At 25.7% G+C, this 21,422-nt stretch overlaps 1 pseudogene across 1 annotated transcript; it reads left to right on the top strand.

Moving 5' to 3' along the window:
- Window positions 1–15,739: 15,739 nt before the first annotated feature.
- On the top strand, window positions 15,740–20,849 carry LOC111288519 (sulfhydryl oxidase 2-like; annotated as a pseudogene). The gene is made up of 7 exons (XR_016341779.1): window positions 15,740–16,187; window positions 17,390–17,414; window positions 17,498–17,590; window positions 19,035–19,213; window positions 20,125–20,194; window positions 20,293–20,362; window positions 20,481–20,849. The product of XR_016341779.1 is annotated as a sulfhydryl oxidase 2-like (transcript).
- Window positions 20,850–21,422: the final 573 nt, after the last annotated feature.

A 21,422-nucleotide genomic window follows, 5' to 3' on the forward strand; every position in this document is an offset into this window, starting at 1 on the left:
TTTATGGAGATATGTCTTTCACTATAGTAACTTACTATTAGTATGATCTTGAGGCGGTATGACTTTTCTTTAGCTGAGGAAAAGGGATCAATGATCTGTTTAACAGATTAACAAGAGTTTCTGTTACAGAGGATCCATAATAATATGGCAACTGCAGAGCATACTCAACTTGTATCACTGTAAACTTTTGAATAGATTGAAGAGAAGGATGAAGCTGAAAAGATGTAACTATGAAAAAAATGAAGATGGAATCACCAAAAGAGAAGAGAGGTTTTTAGCCAAACATATTTGTATAAAGGAAGGTTTTTGTTACAAGAGATGTGGTTGAGAAGTTGTGGATGATTACTTCCTAGAGAAGTATCATTCTATTTATACATGAAAAAGTAAAGAACTAGTAGCCTAATAAGACGAGACTAGGACAAAGTAACTTTACAAGTAGCTTAAGATAAGACTAAAAGACGGTGAGTCATAACTAAGGTACAATGACTCATAACTAGTGTACAAAGGTCCATTATTATGGTATAGTAACTCATCACTTAAGGTACAGTGACTAAGCACTATGACCCATACTAAAGTATAAAAATACATTATGACTTGACTAAGACATAAAGGTGATGAAGACTTGACATAAGGTTGTCTTGATGTGAAGGCATCATTATCAACTTCTGTGGAGTCTTCTGGAGAAAACTGAAATTAACACGCGTAATTATACAAGATTTGGACTAGAGAGGGAATCTTTTGTCTTGTTGCACCATCATTTGAGAGAACGTTGAGTGTGTTCTGGAGAGAGGTTGAGGTGTGAATTATCTACGCCTGGGGTGAAATCATAGCCGAGGTTGACTAACCGTTGATCTGGATCAAAATCATCAAGTGGGTCTTGAGAATCTTGTTGCCATTCCATTTGTGGGATAACTTCAGGAGGTTTCCAATAAGGATTCCATTCTACTGGGCTTGCATGGTCAAGTTCAAATTTGGTAGTTTCAGAAAGAGGTTTTGTCCAAGTACCATCAAGGCGAGTTTCATAAATCTTTTTATCAATGTTGAGCTGGTAAGTGTACTCTGAAGGATAGTTTCCCCATGGAACTTCTTCTTGGATCTCTGGCCAATTTTGCTTTGGAAACTTGTGATTCATTTCACAAATTTATCTCTGGAATTCAGTGTATTCAACTGGGTGATCAAATTGAGAATCAAACAGTGAATATCCTTGGGAGCTGTAAATTGCTGCATAAGGGAAATACTGAGGATCTTTTGTCAAACTGCTACAAGATCTGTGAAAGATTAAAACAATATGAGGATCAGGAAGAACTTTTGTATATCTCTCATAGGTTTCAATCCATTGGATCCAAATAGGAATGGGTCTGAACCAGGTGAAGAAAATCTTAAGATGTTGTTGACTGGGGTCCAACTGGTGTTTGGTAGGGTTGATGGTTGACTGGTGAAAAAGGTGAAGAAGAGTTTTGAGCTTTGGAAATGGGAATTCTATACCAATATAGTAAAGGTGACAAAGGTACCATATAAAACAAACTGTTTCTTTTGGGAAACAAAGAGGTTCAGGGAATTTAAAGGGATGGATAAAGGGATAATCAAGGTGTATACCAAGGGATTGAAAAGAGGTGTCTCCAAACTTTCTGAGTATTTTGGACTGATATTTGAGTAAAAGGTGTGAGGCTTTTTGGTCAAGGGTTTGAGTGACAAGAAGTCTGGGTAACTCTGGAGGGAGATTTTCTACTGGAAGGTTAAGAAATTCATCAGGGAGATCAAATTCATCATCAAGGTGAGGTTTCTGAGAAGAAAGGAAAAGAGGGTTGGTTGAAGAAGAGGCTTGTGAAGAAGAAGGTGTTAGGTTCATCATGGAAATGACTGGAATAACCTGTAAAGTGTTTGAAGGAGGTTTCGAAGGAGGTCTTGTGAGCATGTCTGGGATGAGGTTATCTTTTCCTTTTATATGCCTGGTGGTGAAGGAGTACTGTGAGAACCACTGTGATAGCCTGAGTAACTGTGCATTTGGCATTTTCTTCTTTTTGAAATTGAGCATCTGATCAAAGGCTGACATATCTAATTCCACGAGAAAATGAAATTCAATGAGGTGAAATTCAAATCTTTGGATACCATACTTTACAGCTAAAATCTCTTTTAGTGTAGAGTGATAATGGAGTTCCGAATCTTTGAATTTTCCGCTTTTGTAACCACAGATATGTCTGGTTCCATCATTTTCTTCAAGAAGAATTGCTGACCAGAACTGTTCACTAGCATCTGTCTGCAATATTCTTTTTTCATCTGAAGGAATCTTTAAAGTGGGAAGTGACTTTGCTTTTATCTTCAAGGCTTGTACTGCTTTTGTCTGAATCTGAGACCACGTGAGAGGTTCTTTTTTGAGCATTTGTCTGAGTGGATATGTGAGTTGGGCAATATCTGGGAGAAATTCATTCATATAGTTGACTATACCGAGAAATTGTTGGATTTGCTTCTTTGAGAGATTTGCATCAGGAAAATCTGCAAGTGACTGAGCAATATGAGGTTGAGCAATGTACTGACCATCTTTGAGATGCATGCCTAAGAAATCAATTTCTGTAGCACCAATGAGCATCTTTTTCTCTGAAAGTATTATCCCATACTGTTGAGGAATGCAAAACACCGTTTTGTATCTGTCCTGTGGATGTATACCTAGTTGCCAAAATTCTGCTTTGAGATCAAACTTTGAGAAGACTTTTGCATTTGCTAGATTTGCGAACAAAGTTTTTCTGTCTGGAAGAGGGAACTTATCATCTGCAAGGAAAATGTTAAGAGGCTTGTAGTTGATTACCAATCTGAGTTTTCCACGAACTTGTTCTAAACGTTTGTTGACATAAAATGCTTCACACGCCCATGGAGAGGAGGTTGGTTCAATTAATCCTTGAGCCTGGAGAAGGGAACATTCTTGGATTGCTTGCTTGAAATTATCTGGGTTCATGCCTGAATGACTAGCTTTTGTAGGATTGGCATTTTCATCTTTCTTGAAGGGAAGGGAAATGAAAAATTCAAGGTTTTACCAAAGTGGGTGATCACATTTCTGGAGAAAATCTGAGTGAGTTTCTGCACATGAAAAATGAATGAACTTGTGTTTGAAATCTTGAAAAACATCTGGTTGAAGGGTTAGGGTAAAGAGGTTGGGAAGGTTTTTCCAAGGTCTGAAATAACTTTCAAACTTGATACCATTTCCACTAAGCTTTAAACCTGGTATACTGGTAATTATATCGAAACCAATAACAAGGTCTTTCTGGGAAAGTGGAGATCCTAAAATCTTTTGAGTTATTCGACATCCTGAAAAGATTTGAAGGGTAACAGGGTTGCTGATAAAGTCTGTAGAAAATACATTTTCATCAGCGGTTTTGAAGAAGGTTTTTTGTTTTGTCCAAAAGTGTTTGGGTAAGACAAGAGGGTTTGCTATGGTTTGGGCTGCACCGGTATCAAAGAAAGCTGTGACTGTTATAGGAGGGGAATGTTTGTGAGTGAAAATCTGAATTGGAGCTAAGGGTAATTTTGGAGGTTGAATGGTTTGGATTTTTTGGAGTTCTTGAACTGACATATACTCATAACATTGATCATCTGTGAAATCATCTGAGTATTCTGAGTAATCTGAATCTGCAGGTTAGGTATTGGTATGTAGCTAGCTTTAATACTTTTGTCGCTTAATTCCTATTATATTGTAATAGACTTATAAAGGTATAAACTTTGACTTAATGTTTTATTTAAAATATTTACATAAGATTATATGAATCTTGAAATTTACATAAAATTATACAGACCCTAAAGCGAAGTGCAAGTTATTGTCCTTATTTTAAATTAATGGGATTCATCTTCAAAAAGTGATTATAAAATTAAATGAGTAAATGTTGACTTTTTTTTTTAATTTATTAAGAGTTAGGGTCTATTTTGATGGGTGATGTGATTGAAAATAATGATAGAGATGAAATTAATTATTATAATAGTGAGATTAAAATTAATATTAAAATACGTGTTTGAATGTAATAATAACGTAACGATAAGATAAATTGTAGTGAAAAAAAATGATTATTAAAAACATTATATTAAAATTTATATACAATAATAAATTTAAATTATTAATATTTATAAAATTAATAAATAATTAAATTATTTGCATAGTAAATAATAATTATGTTAATAAATAATAAAAAAATTAATAATAATAATAATAATATATCTAATAATAAATTAATAAAATCATTTTAAAAATTTTACATTAATATAATTTAAAAAAATAGAAAAAAATGCTTAAATTGCAGGGACATTGTTCTCCCAATGTTATATCTACATGGATACGAAAGAGAAAAAAAAAAAAAAACTTAAAATAGGGATATTTTTGAAAACAAATATTGTACCAGACTTAAAAAATCTCATTCGACCCCTAAAGGTCCAGTCACAAACCTCAGATGCAGTGTGCTGATCGCAATACCCCATTGTTTTTCAAATGATAATCACGACACGATTTCCCTCCAAAGATGATATAATCGCACCGTAACGTAGGTACGATATGATCGAAATGAATTTTTAAGTGTTAAAATTGATTCGGTGAAATTTAAAATAGTAATAATAGTAAGATTAATTATCATAATTATAAAATTAAAATTATTGATAAATATGTATTTGGATAAAAATATAACTATAGTGATGAAGTAAAAATGAAAATGAACATTAGAAATATAAATTTAAAAGTGAATTAACAAAATTGATATGATGTATATTTTAATTTTATTTAATATTTAAAATATTAAAAATTAATTATTTAAGAGTATAATAAAATAAAATATTTTTTTAAACCCACTAAAATTATTTTAATTTTAATAAAATTGTAAATGTATGAATAAAATTAAATTAAAAAATATTAAAGAGGACAAAAATGTTCAAAATATAGGTGCAGTAGCCCACTTTCCCACCAGTGGAAATTTTTCCTCACGTTGGCGCCACGTAAGTCCAATAAAATCGTGATTTTGTTGTTAGAACAAATAACCACAATGTAATAGTACCAGAAATTGCTTAAATCTCATCTTAACCTGACTATAGTCAAATTCAAATGTAGCCCTAAGGCATATAATGATTATTACACAGACATACAGTGTTTGATATAAGATAATTATTTAAAAAATTATGATAATTTAAGTATAGTAATTAAATCATTATATTTGATAATTTTTTAATAATTTTATGTGATAATAATATTAAATTATTAAAAATAATTAGATTATTATTTAAAAAAATAATTTAATTATTGTGATACTTTTAAAAATGATATCAAACATGACTATTAAATAAGTCATAATTAGGGCAGATTTAAATAGCATGATTTTACAGTTAAGATCGTATGGTTAAAATCCAATCCATTTATCTATTCCTAAAAGGAAAGGAGTAATCTAATACATTTATTTATTTCTAAAAGGAAGGGAGTAATCCAATCCATTTTGTACTGTTTAATACATAAGTTAAGGATTTAATTAATGAAGATATTAATAATTTTTATAAAATATTTGTTAAGATATTGAGTTAAAATTATTTTAATATTATTTAATATTTAAATTAATTGAATAATATATTTATATTTATAATTTAGAAAAAATAGAGATTATAAAATTCAAAAGATATTCGAAAATCTCAGAGATAAAATTTGTATATTCAAGATGATGGTAATCAAGTATAATCTTGAGATAAATAATACCAAACTTATAATAAATAAAGTATATGATTTTGATCCTAAACTTGAATATCAAAAATTATTGGGAGAGGTATGTATAAGCTTATTCCAATGATTATGTTTGTTATAAAATTATATAATCTATATTATAACTCAATTGTTGTCAAATTATAAATTACTGTTTTATTTATCTTTTTACCTACATTTGTGAAATCTATTTGCTCGTCATGTAAAATGACATCTACTTTAAAGACAACAAGAAATATCAGAGAATCAATTGTTTCATCTTCGTTTCAACAACAATTTATGAAATAATCTCCCATGAAAAAAAATTTTTTATGTGAGATTGATTTTAAGAATGAAATTTTTAATTTTTTGAAATCAAAAATATTTTTGTTTTTTGTTTAGAGATTTTTTTGATTTAATAAATTATAGTTTGAGTTTTCTTTAAAATTGATGATAATTGCATAAGTACATTCATTATGTAATTAATTTATTTTATTATATTAAAAAATATAAATCTAAATAAAAATAATTATATAAGTTATAAGTTGTTCATAAATTTCTTAGCTTATCTTATCATTCAAAAAAACTTATATTTATATAAAATTTATTGATATATAAATATATTTTCATGCATGCACGAGTTTAAAATTAATTAAATCATTATATTTGATAATTTTTTACCAATCTTACATGACAATAATCTTAAATTACTAAAAATAATTGGATTATTATTTTAAAAAATAATTTAATTCTTGTGATAATTTAAAAAATGATTTCAAACGTTAGTATAAGACAAGTCATAGCTAGGGAAGATTTAAGTAACATGATTTCTTTTTATTATTATTATTATTATACATAACCGTACAATTAAGATCCAACCCATTTACGAGCTTTTTATGGTTAAAATCTAATCCATTTATTTGTTCTTAAATGGAATAGAGTAATTAATAGAATTAAAGTCATATATATGGCCTCCCCACTTTATCTATCTAACTCACATGCAGCCATTATTTACTAGAATTACTTCATCAAGAAAAAAGAAGCAACAGTAAAGATAAAACAAAAAAAAAAAATTTTTTAGTTAAATTTTACTTTTAAAAATTGTTGTCAATTAATTTTATTTTTTTTTTGTTTTTATTTAAGGTAAAACCAAAACATGAGACATGGCAACAACATCAAGGAGTAGGGAGCGAATTGTGGGAGTGAAAGTTAAGAAAACCAGTGAAAACAAAGAAGAAAAAAATAAATTGTGCTGAAAGTTCACATTTATTATAAAGGATGTGCTATTAGAATTTTGAATTATTTGAAACGTTTTGAAGGTTAAGAAATTTTTTTTTCAAATTTAATATTTGGTATTTTTTAAAGCATATGCATGTTTTATTTTTAAATCAATCAATAATAATTAAATAAATACTACAATTACAATTATAAAATAGTTAATTCTCTAATCAATTATTTGATACATTTATATTTGATTAAATATAATATCCAGTAATTGATGTATTTCATGTGTAAATATTCAAAACAAATATAATTAAGAAAACTAAATTGATTATATTTATGTTTTTATTATTAACATTAAATCACTCTAAATTCAATTCGTATTAAAAGTATTAAAATTTTTAAAATTTTTTAATTTGACAAATTAAATCAATCAATATATAATTAATAAATTAATAAATATTACAATTACAATTATAAAATAGTTGATTCTCTAATTAATTCAATTATTTGAAACGTTTTGAAGGACCAATGAAAACAAAGAAGAAAAAAAAATAAATTGTGTTGAAAGTTCACATAAAGGATGTGCTATTAGGATTTTCAATTATTTGAAACGTTTTGAAGGTTAGGGAAATTTATTATCAAATTTAATATTTGGTTTTTTTAAAAACATATGCATGATTATTTTTACTAATTTGGTTGGGGATTAAAGAAGTTAAAACGGACATGAATGGTGGCAGAGTGAGAATAAAGGGATAAAAGTCTTATCTGTTGAATGTTTTGGAGAAAGTTAAGAGAAGAAATCTCATATAAATATATAAAAACCAAAGCTTTTGGTAAAAATGAAAAAAATTTTATGTGGATGATTTAAAATATTGACATGTGAACAGTCTTAAAAATCATAACATGAAATCTAATAAATGCATTTTATTTTATTTAATATATTTTTAATTTAAAAATAATTCAAAAAACTAAATCAATTATATTTATATTTTTATTATTAACCTTAAATCACTTTCAACACAATTAATATTAAAAGTATTAAAATTTTAAAAATTTATTAATTTGATAAACTAAATCAATCAATATATAATTAAATAAATACTACAATTACAAATATAAAATAGTTGATTCTCTAATCAATTATTTAATAAATTTATACTTGATTAAATATAGCATCCAGTAATTGATATTTAAATATATAAACCAAATATAATTCAAAAAATTAAATTAATTAAATTTATGTTTTTTATTATTGATTTTAAATCACTCTTAATTCAATTCATATTAAAAGTATTAAAATTTTTAAAATTTCTTAATTTAATAAATTAAATCAATCAATATACAATTAATAAATTCAAAAATTCAAAAATTACAATTATAAAATAGTTAATTCTCTAATTAATTATTTGATAAATTTATATTTGATTAAATACAGTATCCATTTGAGTAATTGATATATTTCATGATGTATTTCATGTGTAAATATATAAAGTAAATATATCAAATTAATTCTCCATAATTAAATTAATGGAATAAAATATTTTATTAATTTATATTTAATTGATACATTTATATTTCATTAAATATGATTTCCTTTGATAAAATATTAATGGACGTTGATTTTATTTGTTTTCATTTGGAACATTTTATAATTTTATTATTTGATATTAATGTATATTGATTTAATTAAAATTTAATTTATTTTTTATCATTATTAAATATAATAAATTTAATTTACTTTATTGTTCTAAATTAAAGGATCTCTAAATGTTAATGGCTGAATAAAATATTTCAATATCAATTAATTTATCATTGTTAGACTATTATTCACTCATAATTTTTATTTTTTGATTAAATTTTACTTTTAAAATTTTATGTCAATTAAAGTAATTTTTTTTTTTTTATTTAAGGGTAAAACCAAAACATGTGACATGAGCAACAGCATCAGGGAGTAAGGGAGCAAATTGAGGAAGTGAGAGTTGAGAAAACCAGTGAAAACAAAGAAAAATAAATTGTGCTAAAAGTTCACATATATTGTGAAAGATACGCTATCAAGATTTTCAATTATTTGAAACGTTTTGAAGGTTAGGAAAATTTATTATCAAATTTAATATTTGGTTTCTTTAAAACATATGCACGTTTATTTTTGCTAATTTGGTTAGGGATTGAAGAAGTTAAAACTGATATGAATGGTAATAGTGTGAGAATAAAGGGGTAAAAGGGTAAAAGGTTGATCTATTAAATGCCTTGGAGAAAGTTAAAAAAAGAAATCTTATATAATATTATAAAGCCAAAGGTTTTGGCAAAAATTGAAAAAATCTTACGTGGACGATTTAAAATATTGATATGTAAACGGTTTTAAAAATTGTTATGTGACATCTAATAAATATATTTTGTATTATTTAATAAATTTTTAACTTAAAAATAATTCAAAAAATTAAATTAATTATATTTTTATTTTTATTATTAATCTTTAATCATTCTCAATTCAATTTATATTAAAACTATTAAAATTTTTAAAATTTTTTAATTTGAAAAATTAAATCAATCAATATATAATTATTAAATTAATAAATACTATAATTATAATTATAAAATAATTAATTTTCTAATTAATTATTTGCTACATTTATATTTGATTAAATATAATATTCATTCGAGTAATTGATGTATTTTATGATGTATTTCATGTGTAAATATATAAAGCAAATATATCAAATTAATTCTTCATAATTAAATTAATGGAATAAAATATTTTAGTAATTTATATTTGATTGTTACATTTATATTTTATTCAATATGATTTCATTTGATAAAATATTAATGCACTGATTTTATTTGTTTTTATTTGTAATATTTTATAATTTTATTATTTAATATTAATGCACATTGATTTAATTAAATTTTGAATTATTTTATTGCCATTATTAAATACAATAAATTTATTTTATTTTATTATTTTAAATTAAAGAATCTTTAAATGTTAATGGCAGAATAAAATATTTTAATATCAATTAACTTGTCATTATTAGATCTTTATTCACTCACAATTTTTATTTTTGGATAAAACTAAAAGAAAAATATTTATTTTTGGATTAAATTTTACTTTTAAAATTGTATGTCAGTATTTTTTTTTTTTTGTTTAAGGGTAAAACCAAAACGTTGGACATGGGCAACAGCATCAGAGAGTAGGGGAGCAAATTGTGGGATTGAAAGTTGAGAAAACGAGTGAAAACAAATAAGAAAAAGAAAATTAAATTGTGCTAAAAGTTCACATATATTGTGCTATCAGAATTTTCAATTATTTGAAACGTTTTGAAAGTTAGGGAAATTTATTATCAAACTTAATATTTGTTTTTTTTTTTAAGTATACGCTTGTTTATTTTTGTTAATTTGGTTAAAAATTGAATAATTTAAAACGGATACGAATGGTGACAGGGTGAGAATAAAGGGGCAAAATGTTGATCTATTGAATGTTTTAGAGAAAGTTAAGAAAAGAAATCTTATATAAATATATAAAAGTCAAAGTTTACGGTAAAAATGAAAAAAATTCTATGTGAACGACTTAAAATGTTGACATGTGAATGGTTTTAAAAATCATCACATGACATTTAATAAATATTTTTATTTTATTTTATACTTTTTTAATTTAAAAATAATTCAAAAAACTAAATTGATTATATTTATATTTTTATTATTAACTTTAAATCGCTTTCAATTAAATTCATATTAAAAGTATTAAAATTTTAAAATTTTATTAATTTGACAAATTAAATCAATCAATATATAATTAAATAAATACTACAATTACAATTATAAAATAGTTTTTTTTCTAATCAATTATTTGATACATTTATATTTGATTAAATATAGTATCTAGTAATTGATGTATTTCATGTGTAAATATATAAAGCAAATATAATTAAAAAACTAAATTGATTATATTTGTGTTTTTATTATTAATTTTAAATCACTCTCAATTCAATTCATATTAAAAGTATTAAAATTTTTAAAGTTTCTTAATTTGAAAAATGAATTAAATCAATATATAATTAATAAATTAATATATACTATAATTACAATTATAAAATAATTAATTCTCTAATTAATTATTTGATACGTTTATATTTTATTAAATATAGTATCCATTTTAAGTAATTGATGTATTTCATGACGTATTTTATGTGTAAATATATAAAGCAAATATATCAAATTAATTTTTCATAATTAAATTAATGGAATAAAATATTTTATTAATTTACATTTGATTGATATATTTATATTTCATTAAATATAATTTCATTTGCTTTTAATTTGATAAAATATTAATGGACGTTGATTTTATTTGTTTTCATTTGTAACATTTTATAATTTCATTATTTGATATTACTGCACGTTGATTTAATTAAAATATATTTTATTTTATTATCATTATTAAATATAATAAATTTATTTTATTTTATTATTCTAAATTAAGAGATTTCTAAATGTTAAAGACAAAATAAAATATTTTAATATCAATCAATTTGCAATTGTTAGATCATTATTCATTTATAATTTTTATTATTTCAATATTAACTTTAATTATTTAAAATTATCTTATTAATTGACTATATTTATATTTTTATTATTGATTTTAAATCACTCTCAATTCAATTCATATTAAAAGTATTAAAATTTTAAAAATCTCTTTATTTGACAAATTAAATCAATCAATATATAATTAATAATTTAATAAATACTATAATTACAATTACAAAATAATTAATTCACTAATCAATTATTTGATATATTTATATTTGATTAAATATAATACCCATTTGAGTAATTAATATATTTCGTGTGTAAATATAGAAAGCAAATATATCAAATTTATTCTCAATAACTGAATTAATGAAATAAAATATTTTAGTAATTTATATTTGATTGATAGATTTATATTTCATTAAAAATAATTTCATTTGATTTCATTTGGTAAAATATTAATACACATTTGATTTCATTTGTAACATTTTATAATTTTAAAATTTAGATATTAATGCACATTGATTTAATTAAAATTTAATTTGTTTTATTATCATTATTAAATATAATAAATTTAATTTGTTTTATTGTTCTGAATTAAGATATCTCTAAATATTAATAGTACAATAAAATATTTCAATATCAATCAATTTGTTATTGTTAGACCATTATTCACTTATAATTTTTATTATTTCAATTTTAATTTTTATAATTTAAAATTATCTTATTAATTAACCTACAATACACCTTTTGTATAAGTAATTATGGGTTAAGCATATTGTATCTTTAAACATTTTTTACTAATTTTATATTTTTTTATCACTACTCAACTTTATTTCAATTTTATCTCTAAATTTCTCTCTAATTTTCTCTTTGCTTCGTTTCTTGGTCTATGCTACTCAAATGTTATTTTCTTTTTATACTTATATTTTATATTTCTTTAACTATGATATTAGCTTTCTTTTTCTTTTTCTTTTTGTTGATGATTAATTTAAAGATGATTGGGTATATACAAAAAAAGTCTTCCACCAGTAAAGTCATTATGATGAAAGTTTATACCATTTTTAGTTGATACTATATGTCATGTTGGTGTAACAAGAAACTATTTGAAATTGATGAGAAATTTCAATGTTATTCCTGTAATATTTATGTCCCTAATCCAACTCCAAGGTAATTAGTAGTTATATTTTTTATATTTGATACATTAAAAAATTACTATTCTATTATGATAATAAAAGTATTTTAAATTATTATATTATATTTATAATTGTAAAAATTTGTATTTTTTATAGGTACAAATTGAATATTAAAGCATATGATAATTATAGAAAGACAATGTTCATACGGTTCAATACAAAAGATAATAATTTAATTAATAGAGATATTGATGATCTTTATGAAATATCTGTTAAGGTATTGAGTTAAAATTTATTTGACTATTATTTAATATTCAAATTAATTGAATGATATATTTATACTTATGATTTAAAAAAATGAAGATTATAAAATCTAAAAGATATTTAAAGATTTTAGAGGTAAATTTTGTGTTTGAAACAAGATCAATTGGGTATAATCTCGAGATAAGTAGTACAAAACTTATAGTGAATAAGGTGTATGATTTTGATCATAAGCTTGAATGTAAAAATTATTGGAAGAGATTTGTATTAGCTTATTAAAATGATTATATTGATTATAAAATTATATAGTCCAGATTATAACTCAACTGTTGTCAAATTACAGATTACTATTTTATCTACCTCTTCAGCTCTATCTGTGAAATCTATTGGCTTATCAAGTAAAATGACACATGTTTCAAGATAGCAAAAAATATTGGAGAATCAATTGTTGCATCTTCGTTTTAATAACAACTTATGGAAGAATCTCCGATGAAAAAATTTTATATACGAGATTGATTTTAAGGATGAAATTTTTAATTTCTTGAAACTGAAAACATTATTGTCTTTTGTTTAGAGATTATTTGGATTTAATAAATTATAGTTTGAGTTTTCTTTATAACTTATGATAATTGTATAGTATATTTAATATGTAATTAATTATTTTATTATATTAAAATATATAAATTTAAATAAAAATAATTATATAAGGTATAAGTTATTCATAAATTTCATAACTTATATTATCATTTTAACATTTTTATATTTATTATAATTTATTGATATATAAATATATTTTTATGTATAGCACGAATTTAAAATTAGTAAAGTATAAATGCTAAACTTATTTTTCCCAAACCTAAACCTAAAGCTAATGATAAAAATGAGTTACAAAAGAAACAAGAGGTGGGTTACATCAATCTCACTTTTGATATATATAAATATATATAAATATATATAAATATATATATATATATATATATTATGAAGTTGTTCATTTGAAAAATAGTTGGATTGTATATAAATTAGGTAAATATGATAATTTATGTATATGTATTATATTTATTTTACATCAAACATTGTAAAATATAAAAACTAATGTGTTACAATTTGAGTTGATATCATAAACATAAATTATTTTTTTTTTATTTTTACTAAATTTATATATAATTTTTGTTAAAATTTTAAATTATATCATTTTTATTTTTTGTATTGTGTCATTGTGTTATATCTCCAATTATCCGTCATGTCTACTTATATAGCAAACCCTATCATGTATTGTTTTTAATTTTGAGTTTATGCCTTTTAAGATACATAGAAAGTATATGAACTCATGTTTTTTCAAATACATATATACTGAGAATTTTATTTGAGCATTTATTCGTTAATTGATTTTTTTTTATTGTTCAAAATTTGAGTCTCATCCTTTAATATTAATGTATAAAAAAATATATTGGGAATACATTTTTCATATATTGTGCATTTTTTTATGTGATTATTAATTTTTATTTTTATTTATACAGATTTCAATTAAAGTAGTTGTACTTAAAATGTACATGCATTGTGAAGATTGTGCAAATGATATTAAAAAAAGTATAGAGAGAATGAAAGGTAAACTCTCCTTTTTCTTTGGGTTTACATTTTTAATTAAATTCCCTTCATTTTGTGAAAAAAAAAAAAAAGGATTACTGATAATTACAAAAGACTATTAACTGTATGTAATTATTTTTTGTTTATTAGGAATTTTAAATGTTGAACCGGATATGAAGAAGGCGACCGTTACTAATAGAGGAAATTTAGACCCACCAAAACTTGTTGAAACCATAACCAAACAATTGGGAAACTATGCAGAAATTGTGGCAGAGGGATCAAAAGATACAGGAAATGGAAATAGAAAGGGCAACAAAAAGGGGAAAGAAGAAATCATTTTTCATTATTCTCCACAACATTCCCCACAACATATTTATCCTACTCAAATTTTTAGTGACGAAAAATTTTCTCGTGCTCGTTGATGTAAACAACCTTGGTGAATCTTATAATAAATGAACTTGTATGTGAACATATATATATATATATATATATCTTAATTTTATAATTTATATTCAAATCAATTTTTATGTTGATGAAAAATGTGACTTATATTATTGACTTTAACTTGTTAGATCTATGATTAATTGGTATTTTTAGGATTATTATGTGATTTAATTATTGAATTATATTATTTTTATGATTTGAAATTTATTAAAAAATTTATAATTAATTATTCAAAATTTATTTTTGTCAAATATTTTATCTACATGTTAATTCTATTAATGGTAAGTTGATGTGATAAAAAACAATCAATAACATCATGATATAGTTATATAATATATTTTTATCGACTAATATTTATCATATAAGCATTTTTTTATTAATAATATCGGTAAATGGGGTAAAACACTTGATAAAAATAAAATTGAAATATGCAATGGCAAAATTTTTTTAAAAATATTAAATCATTAAAAATAATATAATTGTAAAATCATATTACATATTAATTTTTCTATAAATGTGAACAACGAATAGGTTTCTTTAATATATATTAAAAAAAAGTTGTTTGCGATCTAATAAACAACAATTACTTTTTTTAAATTGAATATTATTCTAATTTATTTTGATTAAATAAAGATAACTTTAATCGTTATTATACTAGTAAATGTAATTAAATTTAAAAATAAGTTATAGAAAAACTTAAACTTAAAATTATTAAGTATTTTTTTGAACTTCTTTTTTATTAAATTATTGTTTAAAATTTAATTTTCCATGACATCACAAAGTATTATGATCAAAATTGATTAAATTTAATTATTTTCCTTTTTTTGTCAGTTACACATAGAAATCAATGTTGGCTTGTAATAAATAACGAATATCGCACGAATTAATCGTCACTATTTCCAACCAAAAAAAAAGAAAACGAAATTCTCCTCCCTTACCCTTTGCACCGGAAAATTCCAGGCCCACCCACCACCACTTCTCCCAACCCCATAACTACTAACTAAGATCTCTCTACATTTGAAAAAAAAAAAATCATTTCAATTCCGACAAAGCTGTACAAATATAGATTTATACAATCAGTGTTTCCTCTCTTTCTCTCCGATGTTTCTTGGATATTGGATTCTGATTTTGAAAGTTTGGATCTTAAAAGCGACGTCGTCGCAAGCGGGATCGCGGACGGTACTTCGAGAGATTGGTAAAAACAACGGCGGCGGTAGTGATCCGAAGAACTGCGTCGTCGAATTGAACGTCACGAATTTTGATGGAGTTCTCAAGGACAGTCCTGCCACTTAGGCCATAGTCGAATTCTGCGCTCACTGGTTAGTACTCTTTTAGTAAGTATGCACTCTTAGTTGCGCAACAGTTTTAAACCTTGAGCTTTATGCACAAAAAATATTCACAATTTTCATAGTTTTGTTGTAACACTGTTGACCGTGGAAGAAAAAGTTCTTTTTTTTTTTAATTTGTGAATTTCTTACTTGATGAAAACTTTAATCTGCCGGAAATTAATCTGTGATCAAATGTGGTTGCCGCGGTGAGGATTGGAACTTCTAATTTAAGTTAATAAACAAATATACCTAGCTTTAAGTGTAGGGATGGATATATAGAACCTTTATCAGTTTCCTTGGTATATAATTGGATGCATTGGTATTATATTCTATAATTGCTGGAATTTAAGAATTAGAGGGATAACTTTTTAGGAAATTGAATTTCTTTTTTAGTTCACTGTCCAAAATTGTCCAAAATTGATCTTTTTTATTTATTTGCATAACAAACTTCCGTGATATTATTACTTGTAATGGCAATTTTCCTCCCCTAAACTACGTGCGTATTCGGAATTAGACACTTTCTGATAAACATAGATATGAGGTTATGGCCAATTCATCCAACCGTTGGCAAAACTTGAGAAAAATTGAACACCACTTTGTTAATAGGTAGCTGTTTCTGAACTGTACATAATGAAATGTAATTCAAAATAGATCAAAAAATAAGCCTTTGAAGCCACAGACAAAAATACTTGATTAACTCTTTTTCAGTGTGACATTTTGTTGTTTCCAAATGGCCTGTCGCATACTCTTCATGTCTAACTTTTTGGAGTTGCCATATCAAAGCCAATTGTTCTTCATGGATTCTTTTACCAGACCTGTTGGAGTTGGTTAGTTGCAATGTAGGAAAAGAGTTAGCAAACCAATTAATTATCACTGTTGTTCACATTTTACAGCCAGAATGATGTATTTTGTTGATTTACTAACCAACATATCCTGTTACTATCAATATAATTCGTTGCCTTGTTTGCTTAATTATATGTAGTTTATAATTGCAAAAGCTTTTCATTTTTAATAAGAATGGCATCTTTCTGCTCATGAGCAAGTGTGCTTGCATGCAGTGCACTTACCTGTTTCCATAAAACTATCATGCTACCTAGTTTAAGTGTTATATAGCTAGCAGCTGAGTTCCATGCTTCATGCCAGTTATGATGTTATATGACATTCCTCTCTTCTGTGTGATTATTACTGTTCAGGTGCCCTGCTTGCAGAAATTACAAGGTATTGTATGGTATATTTTGCACTTACCATTTTTCAAATCTTCACCTTCTCATGATTTTTGCGGCTTCACCTACAATTTGCAGCCCCATTATTAAAAAGTTGCTAGGCTTTTCAATGGACCTGATGCCATGCATCCTGGTATCATATTGATGACTAGTGTAGACTGTGCATTAAAGGTATTTATTTTGTCTTCTAGATACTTGCAAAGTGCAGCCTCATGGAAATAGTGCTGTAAAAATACATGTTTCTTCGATAGCATATATTTGCTTCACTAGCACAATTCTGGGATTTAAGTTGCAGTTGAAAAGTTTGTGTACATGCGGAATTTTAACAATCAAGTTGTAATTTCTTATGTTTAATAGCTAGAACAATCATTTTGAACTTTGAATAGCATCTGTCATGGGATTGATGGACAATTACATTTGATAGTGATTATTCAATGGTTGTATTTAGGTATTGCTCCATTCAAGCATTTCTTAACACTGCCAAACCAAAAGGTGTCTATTAATACTTCTTTAGTTATTTGAGAATATATATCAAAATTAATTTGCGTGAGCTTAAAGATCAGTTCAGTGCTTTTTCCCCCTCTTTTGTAGATTGAGCATATTTTGTTGGATAATGAACTTAGTAAGCTGTCAATATCTAAATCAAAATCTTTACCATCCCTTCCCACCCTCCTCAGGGGCATAAGTTTTCTTTGCCCAGTTTTAATGGTACCTTAGGTATTCTTCCTTAGAAAGGAAGTTAAGTATACCTAAGTTGATAAAAGGGCCTAATAATTGTAAAAAGGAAAAAAAGAAGAAAAAAAAATACAATAATCTCCAAAATTCAAATTGTTTGTCAGGTTTGAGACATTGAATCCCAATTTATTCTCGTCGCATAACTAATCACTAGCCTTGTCCACAAGGTCTCTAGAAATTTCAAATTGGTGCCTTTTCCACAAGTTATCTAGAAGTTTCAAATTGGTGTGAACCAAAGGTTCTCTAGACATGGAGTGGGTTTGTTGAATGTTCCTGAAATTTCCAAGAAATGAAAATTGTTAGAAACTGAAACTTCTTTTAAAATGATTTGTGGATTGTTATTTGTTAGGAAAATCTTATATATTTCAAACCCAATTTTCTGTGTTATTTTTGTTGATAAGAAGCATGTAGAATTAGAAATTTGGGAGCAAGCGAATCTAATATTGTCCGGGTCAGATTCTGGAAGTTAAAATGTATGTAATGGAGACAATAATTGCTTTATGATGTCATTGATGGGATCATGGGGGCAATAATAAAGAGAACATTTATATATTAGCACTTTAATGTTTTCTGTCATTTTGGCCTTCTCCAGTTGCAGTGTAAAGTTTTTACTATGAAAATTAATAAAGTTAGCACTGTTAATATCATTATCTATCTCATTATTCTTGTGAGTTTTGTAGAGTTGGAATATAGCCATGTAATGTGGCTGTTCTTTTTAGTCCATGTATTAGATTTACTATTTAGCCTTGTTCTGTTAACCAACCTCTATATAAAGTATTGCATTCCTTTTGGAGCACCTCTTTCTGGCTCTTGTTTACAGTTGTTGAAAAATCTGTTTTTTTAATTATACTTTGGTTCTTTGACTTCTTTGCCAGCTCAGATAAACACCAAACTTTGTGATAAGTTTTCTGTTAGTCACTGTCCTGTGCTGTTTTGTGGTCCTCCTACAAAGTTTTCTGCTGGCTGGGAACCCAATCAAGCAAAAAGTAAAATACGTGTAATTGATGACGGACAGACAGCAGAATGCTTGCTTAATTGGATCAATAAGCAAATAGGAAGGTATGAGGTATCTTCATCCACCGCTTATTTGAAGTACAATATCTTTATAATCCGAACTAGTGATATCTTGAAATTATAGAATTGTAAAATAAATTCAATTATGGGGGCCTTACTATCCATTATTGTGAAAGAGGACATGTTTTTTGCAAAAATTGTTCCCGTTTACTTATACATTTGGGAATTGCTCAATAATCTGTTTGGTAAAAAAATGTTATTTATATAATAATCTTATAATTATTGACACCAAATGCAGGAAGATGTTTTGATAGTTAATAGAATATAAGATTAATTTTAAAATTCATGATTGCATGTGGGAGGCATCATATTGACGTAACATATAGGAGAATGATTTATTCTTCGGATTCAATTGAAGCTTATGCTTAAGTCCATAGAACTATGTCGGCATATTATTACAAATCCTTGAGACAGGCTGTGATTGAATAGTTTAATGCATTGCCAGAAGTTTATTGTGTGCCAAAGTGTGTATGAGTAGGAAGGGCAACAAGTTAAGTTTCTATGGTGTTTGGTTTTGTAACACATTGCTTGACTCAAATCTGTAACTGATTTCCGAAAAATTAAGAATTATAATTTATGGGAAAAAATGCAAAATGACAGTTGAAGGTTTTACCGTCGCACCTGATGGTATCAATCATTATGTTAGTCCCTACAAAACCTGGGTGGGGACAGGATTTGAACTTTGGACCTTTTGAAGGTAGGGTATGGCAACCATTGGCAGTGAGTTGGTTCTGGAGTGTAAAGAAATTTGCTTCTGTTCTCTCAATGTACTTATAAAAAATTGGTGCTTGATTGATCTTCTACTGATAAGTTAACGCCAAAGATTTGCACTTATCTATGAAATTTTGACCGTCAGCTCTGGTCATTTGATTTCTACTGCTTGTACCCCCGTTCAGCTCATATGGCTTGGATGATGAAAATTTTGAAAACGGGCATCTTGCATCCCATATATCAGATCCTGGACAGGTATTTTGTGCATTTCCAATTTTCTTCTTGAATAATGCATGTTTGAGGTTTTCAATTTGCTTGGCATTTTAACTTCTTTGTTGTTTGGCTTCTGAAAGATTGCTCGAGCCATATATGATGTGGAGGAGGCGACCACAACTGCCTTTGACATTATTTTAGAGCACAAAGGTGGGGATCCTGTATCTTGTGTAGATTTTCCTCTCTATCTCACGTGTGTGTGTGTGTATGTATACAAGGCTGGGAATGTTTTTTTATTTCAAAAGTTGCTAAATATGATGTCCGGCAGATGATTGAATCAGAAACTCGAGCTTCACTCATAAAATTCCTTCAGCTTTTAGTGGCTCAGCATCCTTCTAGGAGTTAAAGATCCAAATTTTCAGTATGTTCATTGGCTTGGCTTTTTATGGTGTTTCCTTAGTTGTGTCATTAGTATATTTGTATTAGGTGTCGAAAGGGAAGTGCAGAAGCTCATTCTAATAAAGCGTAAGGCCGTAATGTGTTGGATAATGTTCTGGCGTATTAGAAGCTCATGAACATTTGAATTGTTGTGTGTGTAATATAATTTGTGTTTCTTTTACAGTTAAAATTCAATGGAAATGTCATACTGTTGACTGTGAAACCAAAAAAAAAATTGCCACCATAAGTAAAAGGCTCAGTGTGCTTGTACGCTTTTATTATGCATAATAATTCATATATTATTGTTAGAGATCTTCTGAATATCATCCTTCTTAATTTAATTATTCACTTTTAATCTTGTAGTAAATATCATATATTTCAATAAACGAACCATATAATAAGAAAAAAAAAAAACAAATAAAAAAATAGAAGAAATGAAAATTTAAATAAATATATATACGTATACGCACACATATATAAATGGTAATGTCTATAGTATGTATGTCAATGTATATATATATTTCAATTAATAAAACATATAATAAAAAAATCAAATAAAAATATAAAAGAAATGAAAATCCAAATAAATATATATATATATACACATATTTAAATGACAATGCGTATAGCATGCATATAAATATATCTTATAGAAATATATAAAATCTACTATATTTTCAATTGATAAATATGAAGAAAAATACATATGTATATATGTAATATATATATGTACGTATATACATCTTATAAAATATATAGAACCTAACACTGTTCCAATTAATAAATATTAAAAAAAAAAGAACTAAATTTGGTCATAAAAAATGAAAAGAAG

The sequence above is a fragment of the Durio zibethinus genome, chromosome 4 (genome assembly GCF_047325235.1).
Source record: "Durio zibethinus cultivar Kanyao isolate XHJ-2024 chromosome 4, ASM4732523v1, whole genome shotgun sequence".
NCBI lineage: Eukaryota > Viridiplantae > Streptophyta > Magnoliopsida > Malvales > Malvaceae > Durio > Durio zibethinus.